We start from the raw sequence: 18,514 nt of genomic DNA, 5'->3' as shown, positions 1-18,514 counted from the left end.
GATGAGTCTGTTTGATGAGATCGAGGAGATGTTAATTAGGTTTCGATCGAGGAGATGTTAATTAGGTTTCGATCGAGTTGGAGTGGAAATTAAAATGGAAAGGGAGGGGGAGTTTAAATAGAGCAGGAAATGGAACTCAACGAGAGAAAATCGCAACCACACTAAACTAAACAGAATTAGTTGCCGCGAAGCGAAATATTAGGATATATATATTAATTATGTCAAGGATAAACCCAGCAGTAATTAGCGAGCTCAACTAGGGGTTTAGTGTTAATTAATTAATTAATTAAAGTTGTTGCCATCCAATCATTCCTTTTGTTTCTTTAATTAAATTTCACGTACGTGTAATTTCGTCTTAATTCCCTTTAAGTCAAGTATTAATCTGGCGCCGAATCCAGTAGCAATTAGCGAGCTCAACTAGGGGATTAGTATTAATTAATTACAAGGGTTGTTGGCACCGAATCACTCTTTTTTTTTAGATAATTTTCTTTAATTATTAAACTAAACTTATGATTTTATTTCTAAACTGCAGTAGTAGCCTAGCTAGGAGGTTTGAGTAAGGAGGAGATTGTCCATAGGTCAAATTTGAGACATTAATATATATTTTTCATATACTTGACAAAAAAAAATTATTAAAACATTTAAGTTGGACTTAATATTTGTTATTTTGATGAGTGTCATGCATACAATTGTTGAAATTTGATAATATCTAGGTGTAGGTTTTCCCATGAGTAAGTAAAGCAAGCAATTGATGACTCAATTTTTTAACTTAGTTTGACACTCTTAAGTTTTTATTTCACGACCTATAGACTTAAGGTGTTCCTCGAAATTATTTTCTCCTTCATATAGGTGAATAAACTATTTTACAAAAATCTTTCATAATATTGATACAAGTTGTAACGAGCGGACTTAGGAGATGACATGATGATCAAAATCAAAATGACATGATGGTCAAAGTCAATGGAGGAGTACACCTCCCACCTGTCACTGATTGTCTGCCCAGTGCTAAAGCCCGCTAAATCGGCCTAGTCGGATTCCAAGTCGTGCAAAGAAAGCTGACAGACCCTTATGCCGGTCAAATATAAGGAGTTCAGTGTTTTATTCTTGAAGTAAAGAGACAGCATGTCCCGTCACTCTATAGCCGGTCGAGTTTAAGGACAGTCGTTCTTGCAGGTTGGTGTGAATGACCGACCCATCTCACATTTGACAAACCATAGACCTGGTTGAAGGGAGGGTCAAACTCCTTATTATGTATGAGCCTCTCTACATACGCCCGGTCGACCATATTACTGGTCAGCCCTATGAGTATCCGTTGAATAATAGAACCGAACGAGTTTATATGGCTCCGTACCCATCTTTCATATGCATAAGTGTAAGATAACTTTATAGATATGGTCAGAATTAATTCCAAGTGTACTTTACGTACAAATTACTATACGCCCGACCGGATAAAGGGTCAATCGGGCCTAAGATACTTTAACTCAAAATATCGATCGGACCTCTCAGAACACAACTTCATTTCTCCAGAGGCTCATTATATGCCCAGCCAGACAAAATACTAAATGGGTCTAAGGTGCTTATCTTAATATTACTGCCGGACATATTTACAGCACGCACATGTTATCATATTGTTTCTCAAACAAACTTCCAACATGTCCAAAGCTATTTCCCGAGTGGATTTTTAAATAGCCTTCAATATATAAAAAGCAACTTAATACAAGAACATATAGGTTGGCCAGTATATGCTCAGCAGGGGCGTAGCCAAGATCCAAAGTTACTTGCAGCTGACTATACACTATAATTGATATAAAAAATTAATTAATTTAAAAATAAAAAAGTATGTGAATATTAATTTTTCAAAAATATAAAATATTTAATATTCAATACATTTAAAAGCATAGAATAAAAATATAATTGAAGTTGTTAATATGGATGACCACAAGCGCAGGTTGTCAAGTAATAAAATTTATAAAAGTCGATCCCACAAGAATTGAAGCTTAAATGCTAGTTGGTCCTACACTTCAAATCTAACTAGACAAAATCGATAATAGGTTATTTTGAGATTTTCGATCAAATACAGATGTAAAAGAAAGAAAATTGAGACAGTCCTTAATTCAGAAGATGTTCTAGGTCGAAGGTTTCATTGTAATGGTGGATGTTGTGCTACGAATTTGTAAAATACCGAAAATGGGTGAATCACCATAAGAGATTTTTTCAGAATTTTTAGAGATTTTTCTGGAATTTTTTGAAAACCGTATGAACGAGTTTACGGTGATAAAATTAGGTCCCGGGAAAGTCTATTTATGGTATCCCATTTAAGCGAGGAAAAGTTGTGTTTCTTTTTCTGTTTATTTTCTTTTTCCTTTATTATTTTTTCTTACTCATCCGCCGAACCACCTGCATGCCCGACGCCTCCTCCTCGTGCCAAGCCGTCGTCTCCTCCCTTGCCCTAACCGCTTCTCTTCCAAATCGACGCCGCACAGTTTCTTCTTCTTCGGTACATAAGCCATCGACCAAGGTGAAGATGGGTTCTTCGTCTCTCTCGACTCCTCTACTTCTTCCCCGCTTTTGATCTGTGCGCCGAGGCGGAGCACCGTGCCCTAGATCAGATTCTGGACAGCACTGCCGACATCACCGCCGAGCCCTAGCATCTGTACCCGACGCCAGTAGAGGACTTGCCGCACTGACCTTTGCCAGAGAAGGTCGGGACTTTCCTCTGCCCCAGCGTTGACGCCGACGTCGACCCCCCTCTGCACTAATCATCTCGGTCGGTCTCACCAGGAGTCGGTTGATGCGTCGGCTGCCCACAGACCTCGCTCAGCAGAACCCTAGTCGACGATCCACCATCGGCGATCTGGCCTTGCCGAGCCTAGTTGATCTGGCCGCAGTCACCACCGACTGCCAATTGATCCTCTTCCAGCACAGAAAGGTCATAGTTTCCTATACTGAGCCTTTCTTCTTGTGTCACAGCAATATCCGTAATGCATCAGAGAGGAAGCTCGAGTTTGAATTCGGGTAAGATGTGTTTGATTCTAGATTAGTAGGATCTGGTTGTATTTTCTGTTTTGGGATGATAAGCATAGTGGTGTGACTTATTGATGTAGCTCTGGCAAGGAGATTAGCCATTTGTGGATAGCCGCTGCCACCAGATCCTTTGCTCCAGCTGTGGATCACCGGCTGAGGTTTCAGAGTTGGGTATGTTATCGATTACGTAATTAGTTGTTTATGTGTAAAAGGAATTAGGTTTTTATTATTAATCTAATGATTGATTGGGGATTAGGTAACTAACTCTAATTGGTCGTTAATTTTATTTAGGCAGGATGATGGTCATGTGATTAGGGTTTTACCTTAATTTAGGGTTAGAGATTTTATTTAGCTATTTATAAGAATTGTACCTAAATAAAATATATTTATATTGGTAACACAGGACTTGGACGTGAGACAAGCATCTCGATGTCGGATTTAGACCGGATCGGATACGATCTTCTTATTGGAGGTGGGTACTTTGGCTTATCGTTTTAGATATGTCATTTGATATGCATAGTAATGTTTTTAACAAATCATAATGATTATGTTTCTTATCTGCATCGGTTGGTCACTACCCGATACCTGTTACATGCTTGTTTTGTTTACTTGTTATGCACTTCATGTTAGTACCTACCTGATTATACATGCTTATAGGGGTAGTGACATAACCATGCTTCATTATGTTCAAGACCTAGGTTTTTATACCTCATCTGATATGTGTACCTAGACCTCTAATTTGATTCATTTTCCTATGGTACACATTATATAGAGATGGATAGATTCAGGATATTTCCATGCTTAGTGTCATGCATCATCTCGCATGATTGCATGCTTTGTGATAGTCGGCTCCATTATTGTTGAGCACATCGCCAATTACATAGATCTGCACACACCACCACTCATGGGTTAGTGGTATGTCAGGTAGGTGTGTGGCAGTTCTGCTGTTAGGCTCCGCTGGTCCAGTGACGCGTGGTAGCTGGCAGACAGTTCTGCTCTGTTAGGCTCCGCTGGTCTGGAGACGCAGCGTGGTAGCCGACAGACAATTTGCTCTATTTGGCTCTGTTGGTCCGCTCATGGTTAGTGTGACGCAACGTGGTAGCTGACAAGGATCCCTCCTCTGGACTTGCTCAGGGAGATGAGAGCATTGAGCTCCCCCACTTATGATTTGGGGTAGGAGGATATGTGTACTTCGACAACATCCCATCCACTCGGTCACTCATCAGAAGCAGTGATGGCAGAGTGCACGGTTGTCACAGCTCTACCCACTCGGTCTCACCATTGTGTGTGAGACGACTGACTAGAGAGTAGGGGTGACTCGGATGTGTCATTGGCATCATACGCATTGATGCATTTATTACTTGTGTTTGCTGCACTTGTATGCTGCATATTGGATGGATGCATTTGTTTGACATGCATACAGGATTCCTATACCTTTTGCTTTATTTTTCATATACCAGGTCCTGGTTAGTACAGTTTTCTCCTGTTTATTTCAGTTGCATTTATCATTCTTATATCAGGAGAGTGTACGCATGATTAGTGCTAATTGTTATTTTCTTTATTATGCATATCAATAGTTACCCGCTGAGGAGTTGACTCACCCCGTAGATATTTACTATTTTCAGGTTGAGGCTGTCCGGAGGAGTTCCAGTCACTAGTCCCCTGCAGATCGCGAGGATGTGTTTTATCTTTTGGTTTTCTATTGTATTTTTTTTAGACTTGTTCTAGTTTTGACACTTGGATATTGTGTTATCTTTATTGTCGATGAGTTTTATTTGGATGTGTTTTTGCTACATGCCTGCCTGGATGGCAGAAGAGGTGAGTTCGTTGTGATTTGTGTTTTATGGGTGTAGTGGAGTAGAATATCGGTTTTGAGTTTTATGGGTGTAGTTGAGTAGGATTTTTGACTTGGTTTTCCTTATCGTTGAATTTGTTTAGTTTTAACTATTAAACTGTGTGGTGATTGCTTATATTTATATATATTGTTCCGGACGTGTTGACCGAGGTATCTAGATGATGTAGTAAGTTTCAGATTGTCATCCGTACAAGGGAGATGCTGTCGAAATTTCTTCTGGCAGGGACTCCTCCGGGACATGACAGAATTGGTCCATTCCTAGTTCTCTGCTTGTATGTGTTGGAACCCCAAGATTGTTTTGGTGTGATCAACAAGTTAAGTTAGGTCCTGTGTATTTAACCTTGTGTCTAAGTGTGCAGGAGCTTAGGAACACAGGTACTCGAGTGGAAGACGCAGCTAGTGAGAAGGACGGCACGCTGTGCGTCCGAGGGACGAGGCGCTGCGGAAGAGTACACCGGCGGACGAGAAGGAAGCGCGCGGTGGTTCCGAGGGACGAAAGCCGGAGCGGAAGATTGCTCGGGAAGCAAGAGACGCAGCTAGCGAGAAGGTCGACGACCGAGGGACGAAGACTGCGGATGAGTACGCTGGCGGACGAGAAGGAAACACGCGGCAATTCCGAGGGATGAGAAGCCGGAGGGAAGCACGCTCGAGAAGACCGGAAGTTGGGTTCGGGTGAGCCCTTTTCCGGAAGGCAGAGATCACCCAAACGAGCGGATCCGGAGCGGAAGAACCAGACCGAAGCGGGACTGAACCAGAGAAGCGGTCCCGGATGAAAAAGTCAACTATGTTGACTTTCGGGGTCCGGGGCGCCCGGAACTGACCGGGGCGCCCGGACCCATCCGGGGCGCCCGGAACCCTTCCGGGCGCCCGGAACAGTAACTTTGACCAGATCGAGGATTATCTCGATCTGAACGTTGGGGGATAAAATTTATCCCCCCCAGGGCGCCCGGAACCTTTCCAGGCGCCCCGACCAAGGCTATAAATATAGCCTTGGTCCAGAAGCTCTACATCAGTTCAGAAATTGTAAACAACACTTGTGTGCTTCCATTTCTTTGATTAGCTTCTTTCTTTTTGTGCCTACACTGCTGTAAACGAGGCTTCTCCGCCTGAAGGAGTTTTTAGTGCAACAATCTTCCTTGAATTAACAACCTCCCCGGTTGTAACCAAGTCAAAACCGGTGCCTCATTTTTATGCTTTATTTTCTGCTTAATCTATTCTTTTCAAGTGTTAGCTTAATTGTCCGAGAAAGGGTTGTGTTTTACTCAGGGCTATTCAACCCCCCCTTCTAGCCGGCCGCATCGGTCTTACAAGTGGTATCAGAGCCGAGGCGCTTCAGGAGGACTAACCGCCGAACGAAGCAACAAGATGGCCGGATCCAACATCCACGCACCAAAATTCGAAGGGGACTTCGCTAGCTGGAAAAAGCGAATGGAGGTATTTCTTGAAACAGATTATGATTTATTACTAACAATGGAATTTGGCTATGAAGCACCAGAGGGCAAAGCAAGAAATCAATGGTCAAAGAAGGAGCAGGTTGACCACGTGGCAAACAAGAAAGCAGAATTTCATCTGCTAAGTGTACTTCCAACACAAGAAGTCAATCGAGTCGGTACCTACAACTCGGCAAAGGAGCTTTGGGATAAATTCCTTGAGTTACACGAAGGAACATCCGAAGCCAAACTTGCAAGACGGGATTTACTTCGTAACCAGCTTACAAACCTCCGATTTGAAGAAGGTGAAACAATTGCACATCTACACTCGAGGATTCAGGAACTCATCACCAGACTTACGAATCTCGGAGAAGAGGTAAGTAACCGAGATTCGCTAAGGTATGCCCTAAATTCCTTTCCTAGAAACTCAAAATGGGCATCACTAGTAGATGCCTTTTACATTTCAAAAAATCTAGAAAAAATTTCATTAGACGAATTCTTTTCAACTTTTGAAGTGCATGAGTCAAGATGTGCAGGTCCGAAGGAGCCCAAGAATAATGTCGCCCTTAAAGCTTCGAGAGACGAACCTGAGTCAGAATCTTCTCTCGACGACGAGGAAATGGTAATGATGGTAAGACGATTTAAAAATATTTGTAAATCTAGGAAATCTAACCATCCGCAGGGAAGAAAGAAAAGAACCATCCGCTGCTACCATTGCGATGAAGAAGGGCACGTCAAGGACAATTGCCCTAAACTGAAGAACAACGGGAAGGACAAGGGTAAGAAGCCTATCCAAAATCGCAAGGCCCTAAAAGCGACGTGGGACGATACGTCGTCGGAATCAGAAGTCAAGGAGTTCTCCGGGCTCGCGTTAATGGCGAGTCATCAAGACGACGACTGCGAATCAAGCTCTTCCGAAATGAGCATCGAAAGCATCAATGAAGGGGGAGCCACGTCCGAAGAGAGCAGCAGTTCAGGGGGAGAAACCGACAACGAGATCGACAAGGTAAGTGAGGTACGATCTCTTCCTCCTAATAAAATGTTTAAATTCATTAAAATTTTAACAAAAGATTGCTGCAAATTAGAAAATGAAAATAAAGATTTAAAAGCAATATTAGCTACATCTTGTCCGTTAGAAATGCTAGATAAATCAAATTTAGAAAATGAAAAATTAAAATTAGAAATTCAAAATTTAATTTTTCAAGTAGAAAATTTGAAAAACTCTGCTTGCTCATCTAAAACCAATTTTAGAAGGTTCAATAATTTGAATTGGTATTATAGATATCACCAGGGACAAATTAAAAATATCTCTAGAAAATATGTCCCTAAAAACTTTTTAGTTAATCCAGTAGGTTGGAACCTATATTGGGTTCCTAAATCATGCTTAAATTAATTTTAAAAGTAAAATTAGCCCTTTAAGTGAGAAAATTAAATAAAGAATTTCTTTATGAGGCTTTGTCTAAGGAAGTGGTTGTTGCTCCAATAACCAAGAAGGCCTAGTGCCTCGCCACGACCTGGAAGCCAAAATATTGAAATAAATGTTTAATTAACTTACTAATGAAGCATTAATACAAGAATTAATTAGTGCTTGAAAAAGGTTATTCAAAACATTTTATTTCAATTTACCTAATTAGAATTTTTTTTTGGATTTTATTTATATACTTAGAAATATTCTAAAAAATTATTTTTTCCTAAGTTAAGAACTTTTTTCTTGAAACTAAAAATCTCAGCTTTAATTACTTAGAAAAATTTTCTAAATTTCTTAAAAACTTAGATTTTTTTTTAAATACTTTTTCTAAGTCTTTAACCCTTAGATTATTTTTCTTGGAACCCCATTTTTTTTGTGATCAAAGGGGGAGAAGGGAAAGTATATGTCTAGGGGGAGGTAGATAGATTTAATTTTTTTTTTCTCTCTATCTTTTTGCACTTAAATTGTAATTTAAGTTAATTTACTTAATTCAATTTTATGTCTAACCCTAGCTTAACTTGGGTTGATCACACCAAAAAGGGGGAGATTGTTGGAACCCCAAGGTTGTTTTGGTGTGATCAACAAGTTAAGTTAGGTCCTGTGTATTTAACCTTGTGTCTAAGTGTGCAGGAGCTTAGGAACACAGGTACTCGAGTGGAAGACGCAGCTAGCGAGAAGGACGGCACGCTGTGCGTCCGAGGGACGAGGCGCTGCGGAAGAGTACACCGGCGGACGAGAAGGAAGCGCGCGGTGGTTCCGAGGGACGAAAGCCGGAGCGGAAGATTGCTCGGGGAGCAAGAGACGCAGCTAGCGAGAAGGTCGACGACCGAGGGACGAAGACTGCGGATGAGTACGCTGGCGGACGAGAAGGAAACACGCGGCAATTCCGAGGGACGAGAAGCCGGAGGGAAGCACGCTCGAGAAGACCGGAAGTTGGGTTCGGGTGAGCCCTTTTCCGGAAGGCAGAGATCACCCAAACGAGCGGATCCGGAGCGGAAGAACCGGACCGAAGCGGGACTGAACCAGAGAAGCGGTCCCGGATGAAAAAGTCAACTATGTTGACTTTCGGGGTCCGGGGCGCCCGGAACTGACCGGGGCGCCCGGATCCATCCGGGGCGCCCGGAACAGTAACTTTGACCAGATCGAGGATTATCTCGATCTGAACGTTGGGGGATAAAATTTATCCCCCCCAGGGCGCCCGGAACCTTTCCAGGCGCCCCGACCAAGGCTATAAATATAGCCTTGGTCCAGAAGCTCTACATCAGTTCAGAAATTGTAAACAACACTTGTGTGCTTCCATTTCTTTGATTAGCTTCTTTCTTTTTGTGCCTACACTGCTGTAAACGAGGCTTCTCCGCCTGAAGGAGTTTTTAGTGCAACAATTTTCCTTGGATTAACAACCTCCCCGGTTGTAACCAAGTCAAAACCGGTGCCTCGTTTTTATGCTTTATTTTCTGCTTAATCTATTCTTTTTCAAGTGTTAGCTTAATTGTCCGAGAAAGGGTTGTGTTTTACTCAGGGCTATTCAACCCCCCCTTCTAGCCGGCCGCATCGGTCTTACAGTATGTTTATAGGACAGTCTAAATATTTACCGAATTCCACTCCGCGATGGTGTATCGGAGTACTTCCCCTGCTAATAACCAAGTATGTCATCAAGTGAAGAAGTAACTTAGAGAGTCCAGATTTTTAGTAGAATACCTCCTGTCACAAGGTCTCTCCCGGGTATACGTCTATAGATTACGTAGGTCACTTACGTAGCATATGATTAGGAAAGCCTATTAGGTCAAGTGATAGACTTATCCATACATATAATCGTCATCCCTTAGGAGGTTACATTCCATATAGAAGGATAGTTACCTTAGATACTCAACTTGGATACAAGCATCTTAAAGTCATGCCGAGCTATATCGGAATGCACACTCAAAAGAGACGGTGATTTATGCATCTGATCAACGAAAAATTAGGTTCATGCATAGTCCCAATTTAGACACACAACAATGTATCTACTCAGAATAAGATCTATGCATACAAAAATACAATCTAGATAGACAAATTAATAATCATAAAGGAAAGCCTCCATGCAAGCATTTCATCAAATAGAACAAGTGCATACAAGCTTCATCAAACTAGAAAATTGGCAATTCATAGAGTTTGCATCATCCACACATTACAATTATATCCTATGCCCTAGAACAGTATAAATCTACTCCATAATAGGAAGAAATACAATCCAAAAACTTAAAAACATAGAAATTTCCAAAATCATAAGGAAAGGGAGTAGAAACTTATCCTTTAACATCGAGTGAAGTGATTGGATGTAGACCTTGGAATGCCGATGAAGATGGAGCAATAGAATAGCCTTAGATTATCCAGATCATGACTCTGGATGCAAGGATTCGACCTAGATGGTCTCCTCCTGTCCACCAAGCTTCCCCCCTTAGGAAGGAGATGAAGTGCCCCTTTTATAAGGGTGATGCACGGGGTGGTCGTGCCTCTAGGCACAGCCAAACTAGCTCTTGGCTACCTGGTCGTGCCTTAAGGGGTAGCTAGAGCCAAGTTGGCTCTAGCTCAAATAGCTTGGTCATGCAGAATGGCACAACCAAAGCTCTCCTTTGGCTACTTAGCCGTGTGTTTTGGCTCGACTTAGGCAGAGGTTGCCCTGTTTTGCCTTCATGGTCATGCCATTTGGCACAACATGTTCTTCAAAATTGGAAATCTAAAGACTTGGTTGTGCCTTGAGGCACGACCAAACCCATTCTGGCTCTGCAATATGGCACGGGTAAGCACTTTGGTCGTGCCTTTTGGCACAACCAGACCCATTCTTGCTCTGGATCTCTTCCTTAGCCGTGCCATTTGGCACGACAGTCTTCCTTTCTAGTTCCTTAGTTGTGCGCAATGCCATAGCCATCTCCTTATGGCCATGCTTCAAGGCATGGCCAGTTCAAGTTTGGTTCCATAATGGTTGTTGCTCGCTTCTTTGCCTTGGGCACTACATTCCTCAGCTTTTCTCTCCACGGGTAGACAAAGCCAGGTTCCGGTCTTCATCAAATGATCGTCCTTTGCACCTTTAGAATCCTTTTTGTAGGATCGAAAAGAATTTAGATATATCCATAATGGTATAATATTGTTCACTTTGGGCATAAGTCCTCATGGTTTTGCACTTGGGCTCTACTCATAAGGCCTCATGCCAATGGGGATATCTTTTTCTTATAAACTCATGATCTTTCCTAAATATTTTCAATGTGGGACTATGTTTACAACCTTGCAATCCCAATAACCCCCCCCCCTCAAACAAATGACCACAGGGTCTCCCTCAAGTATCGGGTTACTCTTGACCTGCTCAGGGTCCCCTCAAGCATCGGGTCACTTATCTGCTCAAGGCCTCCCCTACTTCGTTCAAAGTTTCATCCACATGGTTCAATCTTGGATTATGGCTTTGGCTCGTGCTTCTTCCGATGATTAGTTTGGTGAAGAACGACCTCTCTCTAATACCAATTGTAGAATCGAAAAGAATTTAGATATTTCCACAATGGTATATATTGTCCACTTTGAGCCTAAGCCCTCATGGTTTTGTTCTTGGGCTCTACCCAAAAGGTCTTATGCTAATGGAGATATCTTTTTTTTATAAACTCATGATCTTTTTCATGTATTTTCAATATGGGATTATGTTTATAACCTTGCAACCCCAATACTTTTCCACTCTAGACTGCTTCTAAAAATAAAAATAGACTCTAAGCATACCTTTGAATGCAAGATAGTAATTATGCTGAAATTAATATGATACAGGGTGCAAAAGCATAGATCATAGATAATGAATGCAAGAAGATGTGCGTTAAACCCTACAAAATAACATATATAATCTATGTACATCACATCCCAAACTTAAATCTTTGCTTGTCCTCAAGCAAACTCTGCAATCCAGATTCATGAGTTAAAATGTGTATACCTAATGAGAATAATCAAACTAGAGAGCATCCATGTCTTTCAAACTAGAAAAATCAATGAGAATAATCAAGAATGGTCTAAAATAAAGCACTTGATTGTTATCAAACAAAATTTTACGGTCTAGAAACATATGTAGGAATAAATGCATCATAGTCCTTGGTGAATTAACTTAACTCTATCAAATAATATCAATAATGAGCATGACCATAAATGGATTTAATCTTACTCAAGTTCTCCATGTTCAGTGCAAATCGTGACATAAATTCCTCATGTATTCACTCCTAATCCTAGTCAAGTCGTCATTAAACCATCTTTTCCTTTCATTTCCAATAGAAACACTGCTTGGTTCATCTATCCTAAATCTACCCAAGGTCTAAAGAATGTGCTAGATATTAAGAGAAATCTAGTGTTTGATCCCCAGTAATCTAACTTGGTCTCAAACAGGGCAAACAACTAGTTTCCACTCATGACAACAAATTCTTCAATCCCTTATTTTATCATTTGCTTCTCTATCATTTGCTTCTCTTTTTTTTCTTTTTCTTTTTTTTTAACTGCACATTTGTAAAGATGCAATTGATGGGATTTACATTTTTCCAAATAAGTTTTAATGATTCGAGCATCAATCTAATGACCAAGATATAGTTAAGAAATCACCATGAAAATTCAAGTACTCATCAAGTCTAATGAATCATGACTATTTTCAAAATTGTCAACTATCAAAATAGGCAAAGTATAAAGAGATCCTTACGTTAGACTAGAATTAAATCTTTTCAACAAAATCCAATGCTCATGTCTTAGTATTGAAGATAAAGAAAAACAAATCACCAAGCATACTAGCACTAATTACCAATCATATGGATCTAAATAATAAATGTGCGAAAATTTTTTGTTATCAAACAAATGATATGCTCATTCTGATTCACTAAAGATAGAAAAAAAAAATTAATCACTACATATACTAGCATTGAAAAAATGTAACTCATGAAATCCAGATAATAAACGTGCTACAAGTTTACTCTTGGATAAGTCAGCAGTAATAGTGTGGATAGTGTAACTTAAATGGCTCAAAACATGAGAGAAAATAAAGTGCAATTGTACTAAGAAAGCAAACATGAAAAAAACAAAGTACAACTATACATACCCCCTAGACTTGAACACTTCATTGTCCTCAATGAAAGTAAACCTATGGGGGTGGGTAACGAAAAGGGGAGGGAATCGAGTAGATTGACTACCCGAAAGAGGTATTCTCTCTGGCCCAGGGAGATATCTGTTAGGATCCTTCGTACGGCTAGAGAGGGGGGGTGTGAATAGCCGACCCCAATCTTTCTCGTTTCTTCCTACGATTAGGTTAGCGCAGCGGAAATACAAAGTAGAAAGAAAACAGGAGAAGAAAATCAAACCTTAACACAGCGATGTACGAGGTTCGGAGATGATACTCCTACTCCTCGGCGTGTCCGTAAGGTGGACGAGCCCTATCAATCCGTCGGTGGATGAGTCCCCGGAGAACCGGCTAATATCAACTCCTTGTGGGTGGAGAAACCTCGCCACAATCACTTGCAACAGCAAGCTAAGAGTACAAGAGAATAGCAAGAACAAAATGAATGTAAAACAAACAAGCTTGCCTTCTCGTCGACTGAGGTCCCGGATGAAGTAGCAACTCCACGGACAGATGCAACAGCAAGCCAGTCGAGAAAACTGTCTGGGAAGCTCACGCGAAGCTTCAGCAGCGGTTGAGCTCAGCAAAGCTCGAGCACAACAGCGAAGCTCAGCAAGAAGAAGATGAAGAAGAAAAAACAAACTGTAGAAGCCCTCGGCCCTTTATACTGCCAGAATCGTTCGGACCTCAAGGTCAATCGAGCTCAATTGTCCTCCACTCTGTTCGAGGAATGTGTCGAGTGAGCACCGAATTAGGTGTTGTACCCCATGAGACCGATCAGGCATCCTCCCGATCGGTCCACGACCGATCGAACATGGCGAGACCCATCATGTCTTTTTGTACTCTTTTGAAAGTTTATGTCACTAACAACAGAGCATGTCCAGCCTACAGATCATATTAGAATCAGTAGCATACTGATCGGTCACTGATCGGTCACCAGACCGATCAGATGAGCCATGTATCATTGGATCGGTCTGCAGTCCGATCCAAACTTCTCAGCCCTAAACCTAAGACTTCCACACCAACATCCGGTCAACCTTGACCTGTTGGTACATCATGCCTAGCATCCGGTCACTCCCTTGACCTGCTAGCACTCCCCGCTAAGTGTCCGGTCAATCCCTTTGACCCACTTAGACTTTTCCACACCAGATATCCAATCATCCCTGATCCATCTGGATTTTCCTCTTCGTGCCAAGTATCCGATCACTCCCTTGACCTACTTGGACTTTCCAACACCAGAAGTCCGATCATCCCTGATCCATCTGGATTTTCCCTTGCCCGGCTTCACTCACCAGGACTTTCCACCTGGCTTCACTCACCAGGATTTCCACACTGCCTAACATCCCAGTTAGGACTTTCTCATTCACCTAGCTTCACTCACTAGGATTTTCACCTGGCTTCACTCACCAGGATTTTCCCGAATGTCTGGCTTCACTCACCAGGACTTTCACCTTCACCTAGCTTCACTCACTAGGATTTTCACCTGGATTCACTCACCAGGATTTCCCGACTGCCTGGCTTCACCACTGCCTAACTCCCTGTTGGACTTTTCCAGTGCCAAGTCTCCATACTTGGACTTTTCCAGTGCCAAGTCTCCATACTTGGACTTTTCGCGTGCCAAGCTCCCTGCTTGGACTTTTCCGTGCCAAGTCTCCATACTTGGACTTTTCCAGTGCCAAGCTCCCTGCTTGGACTTTTCCGTGCCAAGTCTCCATACTTGGACTTTTCCCGAATCAGGTCAACCAGGTCAACCTTGACCTACGGTTGCACCAATAATCTCCCAAACATCTATTCTTGTCCCACATCAAGAATAGAACTCTCTCACGAGTGTCAAACATCAACATGCAACACAACTAGGTCAACCTTGACCTAAGGTTGCACCGACAATCTTCCCAAGTCAAACATCAAAATATAACTCGAGTCACGTCAACTCGAGTCGGGTCAACCAGGTCAACCTTGACCTAAGGTTGCACCAACAATATCTAGGGACTCAAGGGAGGTGGCTCATGTTCTCATGGTAATGGTATATCGAGACCACCTGTTGGCTAGTGATATCCATGGAGTCCATGAATTTATTCATTCTCTCTTGGCGAGTGTAATAGTCTCCCACAAAATTAGATACCCTACTATAGAAATGATCCCTCTTCTGAAATTGATCCTACACATATTGGAACTGATCATGAGTGAAGTCACAATAATTCTCTAACATCTTATGAGAAATGTCTTGCTTCTCATAAAGAGAGTCCAATGATGTACGGAAAGCAGAGAAATCAAAACTAGAAGGACCTATACTGCCATAAGCAAATGAATATCTAGCCGGGTCAGGAAATCCGACCGGCGGTGGGCCTCTAGACAAGGGAAACTCATGATGCTCTCTAGGGGATACTGAGGAATCGGGAATTGGATCTTTGATAATCCAATTGTTTGGGTTGCAAATTGTTGTGGAGTCAGGATTTGGTAAAGGGATAGGGAACCCATCCCTTCTAGGAAAACTAAACTAATTTTTGTCCCGACAAACCATCCTCATTGCTAAGCATGTCTATATCTATTTTCATATTACCATGTATAGCTTCTAGACCTGAGAGATCTAGCTCAAGTTTCTCAGCCATGGTTGTAATGTACCCTCTAAACACAATTGTCCCCGACCTAACCTGCCCTCTGCATAGTTTGTAAAAAGTAGAACCCTCCATCAAATTCAACTTGGTGAATCATGGCCTATATAGAGTAAAGCTCCACTTTCCTTACCACTTCATCACTCTCACCTCTACCATAAACTGTCTTGCTCATAACACGGTGGAGGTATCGAAAGACAAGGTTTTGCATTTGGGAGACTTTAGATCTAGACTGGTCACGGGGTTCATTCAGACCAGTGATTAAACTCCAAAAGGAGTTAGCATTATATCTAGAATCAAACTTACGAGGCACCCCTATAAATTCATACAAAGTCCAAAGGTAATCATGATTCATTAATCTAAAACTGATTTGTCTGTCATGATCATCATCAAAAGTGAAATTAGACTCTAAAGAACTCAAAAATTCAAGGGCAAGTCGTGGATAGGTTGGTTCACTAGCATACATCATGTCACATTGTCACTCCAATCTAGATTACCAATCAACCAATCCACGTCATCCTTAATTCCTAAACAATCCAGGTGGTACTGTCCATGTAGCATGTACAAACTAACTTATGGCTTAACAAATTATCAAATCTAGATTTTTTATCTTTATTTCTAAGCATAACACTAAATTCGTTAGTGTTACCTTCATCCACCGCAGGATGCTTTCCTTTTCCTTTTGTTAGTGCCTTCTCCTTCATGGGTGCCTTGCCCTTCCCTTTCCCCTTGTTTGGATCTTCCCCTCCACTATATCTAGCCAACCTATGAATTCTCTTCATGATGTTAGACATGCCCAAATTGGGGAGAATTATTTGCAAGTAAAGAAACTAATTCTAAGTAAGAAAAGAAAAAGAGATCTTGATCTTAAGAGAAGAAAAGAGGTTTTTGTTTGAGATCCACTTTTATTTAAAATAAGGAGAGATTTAGAGCATTGGAGTAGCATATCTCATATAAGAAGAAGAGATTTTGAGGAGGAAAAGAGTATAGAAGAAGAAGAAGAAGAGAGGTGAATAGTAAAAAAAGAGTTAGTTGGGGCAGTTGTCGTGCCCTAGGACATGACCACGACATAGTTTATAACCCAGCCGTGTGTTATTAGCATGGCTCGTGCCAATTTGGCAAATGGTACGGGTTGTGCCAAATTGGCACTGACATCCCACATTTTCTTCCTTAAGGTCGTGCCTTTTGGCACGGGCAAAGCCAGAATGGCTATGTTTTGTTCGTTTTGTGCCCATGCCAATTAGCATGGTTGTCTCCCTTTATTACTTGGTGTTCATGCCATTTGGCATGGGAAAAGTCAAAAACCTGGGCTTTGGCCATGGGAAATCATAGGGGCAGTGACATGGTCATGCCAAAAGGCACGGCCAGGTCCAGAAACCTAGACATGTCCCCTGTTTTTTTTCTTCGTGCATGAAGCATGACCAAGTTCATGGCCATGCCCTGGAGCATTTGTAGTCATCAGTCTTCATTGTTTATTCATCCACGACATGAGAAATAAAAAGATTAAAGTATTAAGTATTGGACCCCGTGGTTGTTTTGATGTGATCAACCAAGTTAGGTTAGGTCATGTTTGTTATTTGATCCCTATGTCTAAGTGTGTAGGAGCTTAGGAGCATAGGAAGTCGAGCGGAAGATGCAGCTAGCGAGAAGAACGACACGGGAAGAGAGTCGACGGGCTCGATGCATCCGAAGGATGAAAGAGCTGCGGAAGAGTACTCCGGTGGACGAGAAGAACGTGTACGACGTTTGAGGGACGAGAAGCCAGGACTGAAGCCTGCTCGAGGAGAAGGCCAAAAATTGGGATCGGGTGAGTCCTATTTCGGTTGGTCGAAATCACCCAAGCGATCGGAGCTTTGGAAGAAGAAGAAAAAGAGAAGTTGGAAGCTATTTATACTGTGCAGGTTGAAAGCGCCCTCAACAGCATTGTGGGTGCCCTCAACATTGAAGGCCCTCAACAGCATTGAGGGTGCCCTCAACATTGAAGGCGCCCTCAATGACATTGAAGGCGCCTTCAACCCAGTCTACATGACTATTTCATAGCTTGGATAAAGTTTTATCCATACCTTTGCTGGAGGCACCCTCAACCTCGTTGGAGGCGCCCTCAACACTCGAGATATGATTTCTAGTAGCTATATAAAGACCCCTGGAGCTAGGAAATTATCAATTCAACTCTGTACTCAATTCCTAACAACTTCTGTGCTTTCTTAGTGTGTAAAAAGGCTTCTCCGCCTACAGTGAAGGAGATTCGTAGTGCACTTTTTCAACCACCTTGGATTAACAACCTTCTTGGTTGTAACCAAGTCAACTCACTGAGTCTTCCTTCTTTTCTTTATTTTATTTTCTTATTATTATTGTTGCTATTATTCTTGAGTTGAAAGTTTTGAGGAGGGTATTCTTATTTTGCAGGCAATTCACCTCTCCCCTCTTGTCGAGCCACTGCACCAACAAGTGGTATCAGAGCCAGACCACCTTAAAAGGACTAACCGCCGTCTGAAGCAACAAAGATCAAGACGATGGCCAGAACAAGTATTCATCCCTCGAAATTCGATGGAGACTTCGCTACATGGAGACGACGAATGGAGGTATTTTTTTTAAACGGATTTCGATATTCTTATAACTATGAAATATGGTTTTACAGTTCCAAAATATAAAGAAGAATACCAATGGACAAAGAAGGAGCAAGCCGATTTCGTGGCCAACGGAAAGGCAGAATTCCATCTGCTCAGCGTGCTACCACCCTATTAGAGTGTATACTAAAAGTCTAGCTTTTGTATAATCATTTATTTAGAAATAAAGAATCACAGTGGTCAATATCTATATTTATTTGTTAAATGTAATTTGTTCAATTAATTTATATAGTAGACAACATGGTGTGTGGTGTCACACACAGAAGATCATGTTGTCGGTTTTTTATAAATTAAAACAATTGCTCGCGACTAAGATGGAAAGGAACAGACCGTTGAAGTAGTCGTAGTGTAATTAAGTATTAGTTTGTCTTAACTAATAAATTACACTGATACACTC

General features: G+C 41.6%; 1 long non-coding RNA gene across 1 annotated transcript; it reads left to right on the top strand.

Moving 5' to 3' along the window:
- Positions 1-2,396: 2,396 nt before the first annotated feature.
- LOC122011754 lies at positions 2,397-4,710 on the top strand. The gene is made up of 4 exons (XR_006120024.1): positions 2,397-3,015; positions 3,105-3,195; positions 3,428-3,496; positions 4,650-4,710. It is a non-coding gene; the product is annotated as an uncharacterized LOC122011754 (long non-coding RNA).
- The last annotated feature ends 13,804 nt before the right edge of the window (positions 4,711-18,514 follow it).

Source organism: Zingiber officinale, chromosome 8A (genome assembly GCF_018446385.1).
Source record: "Zingiber officinale cultivar Zhangliang chromosome 8A, Zo_v1.1, whole genome shotgun sequence".
In the NCBI taxonomy this organism is placed as follows: Eukaryota; Viridiplantae; Streptophyta; class Magnoliopsida; order Zingiberales; family Zingiberaceae; genus Zingiber; species Zingiber officinale.
The sequence above is the reverse complement of the archived record's forward strand: the minus strand, read 5'-3'. Positions and strand labels throughout refer to the sequence as shown.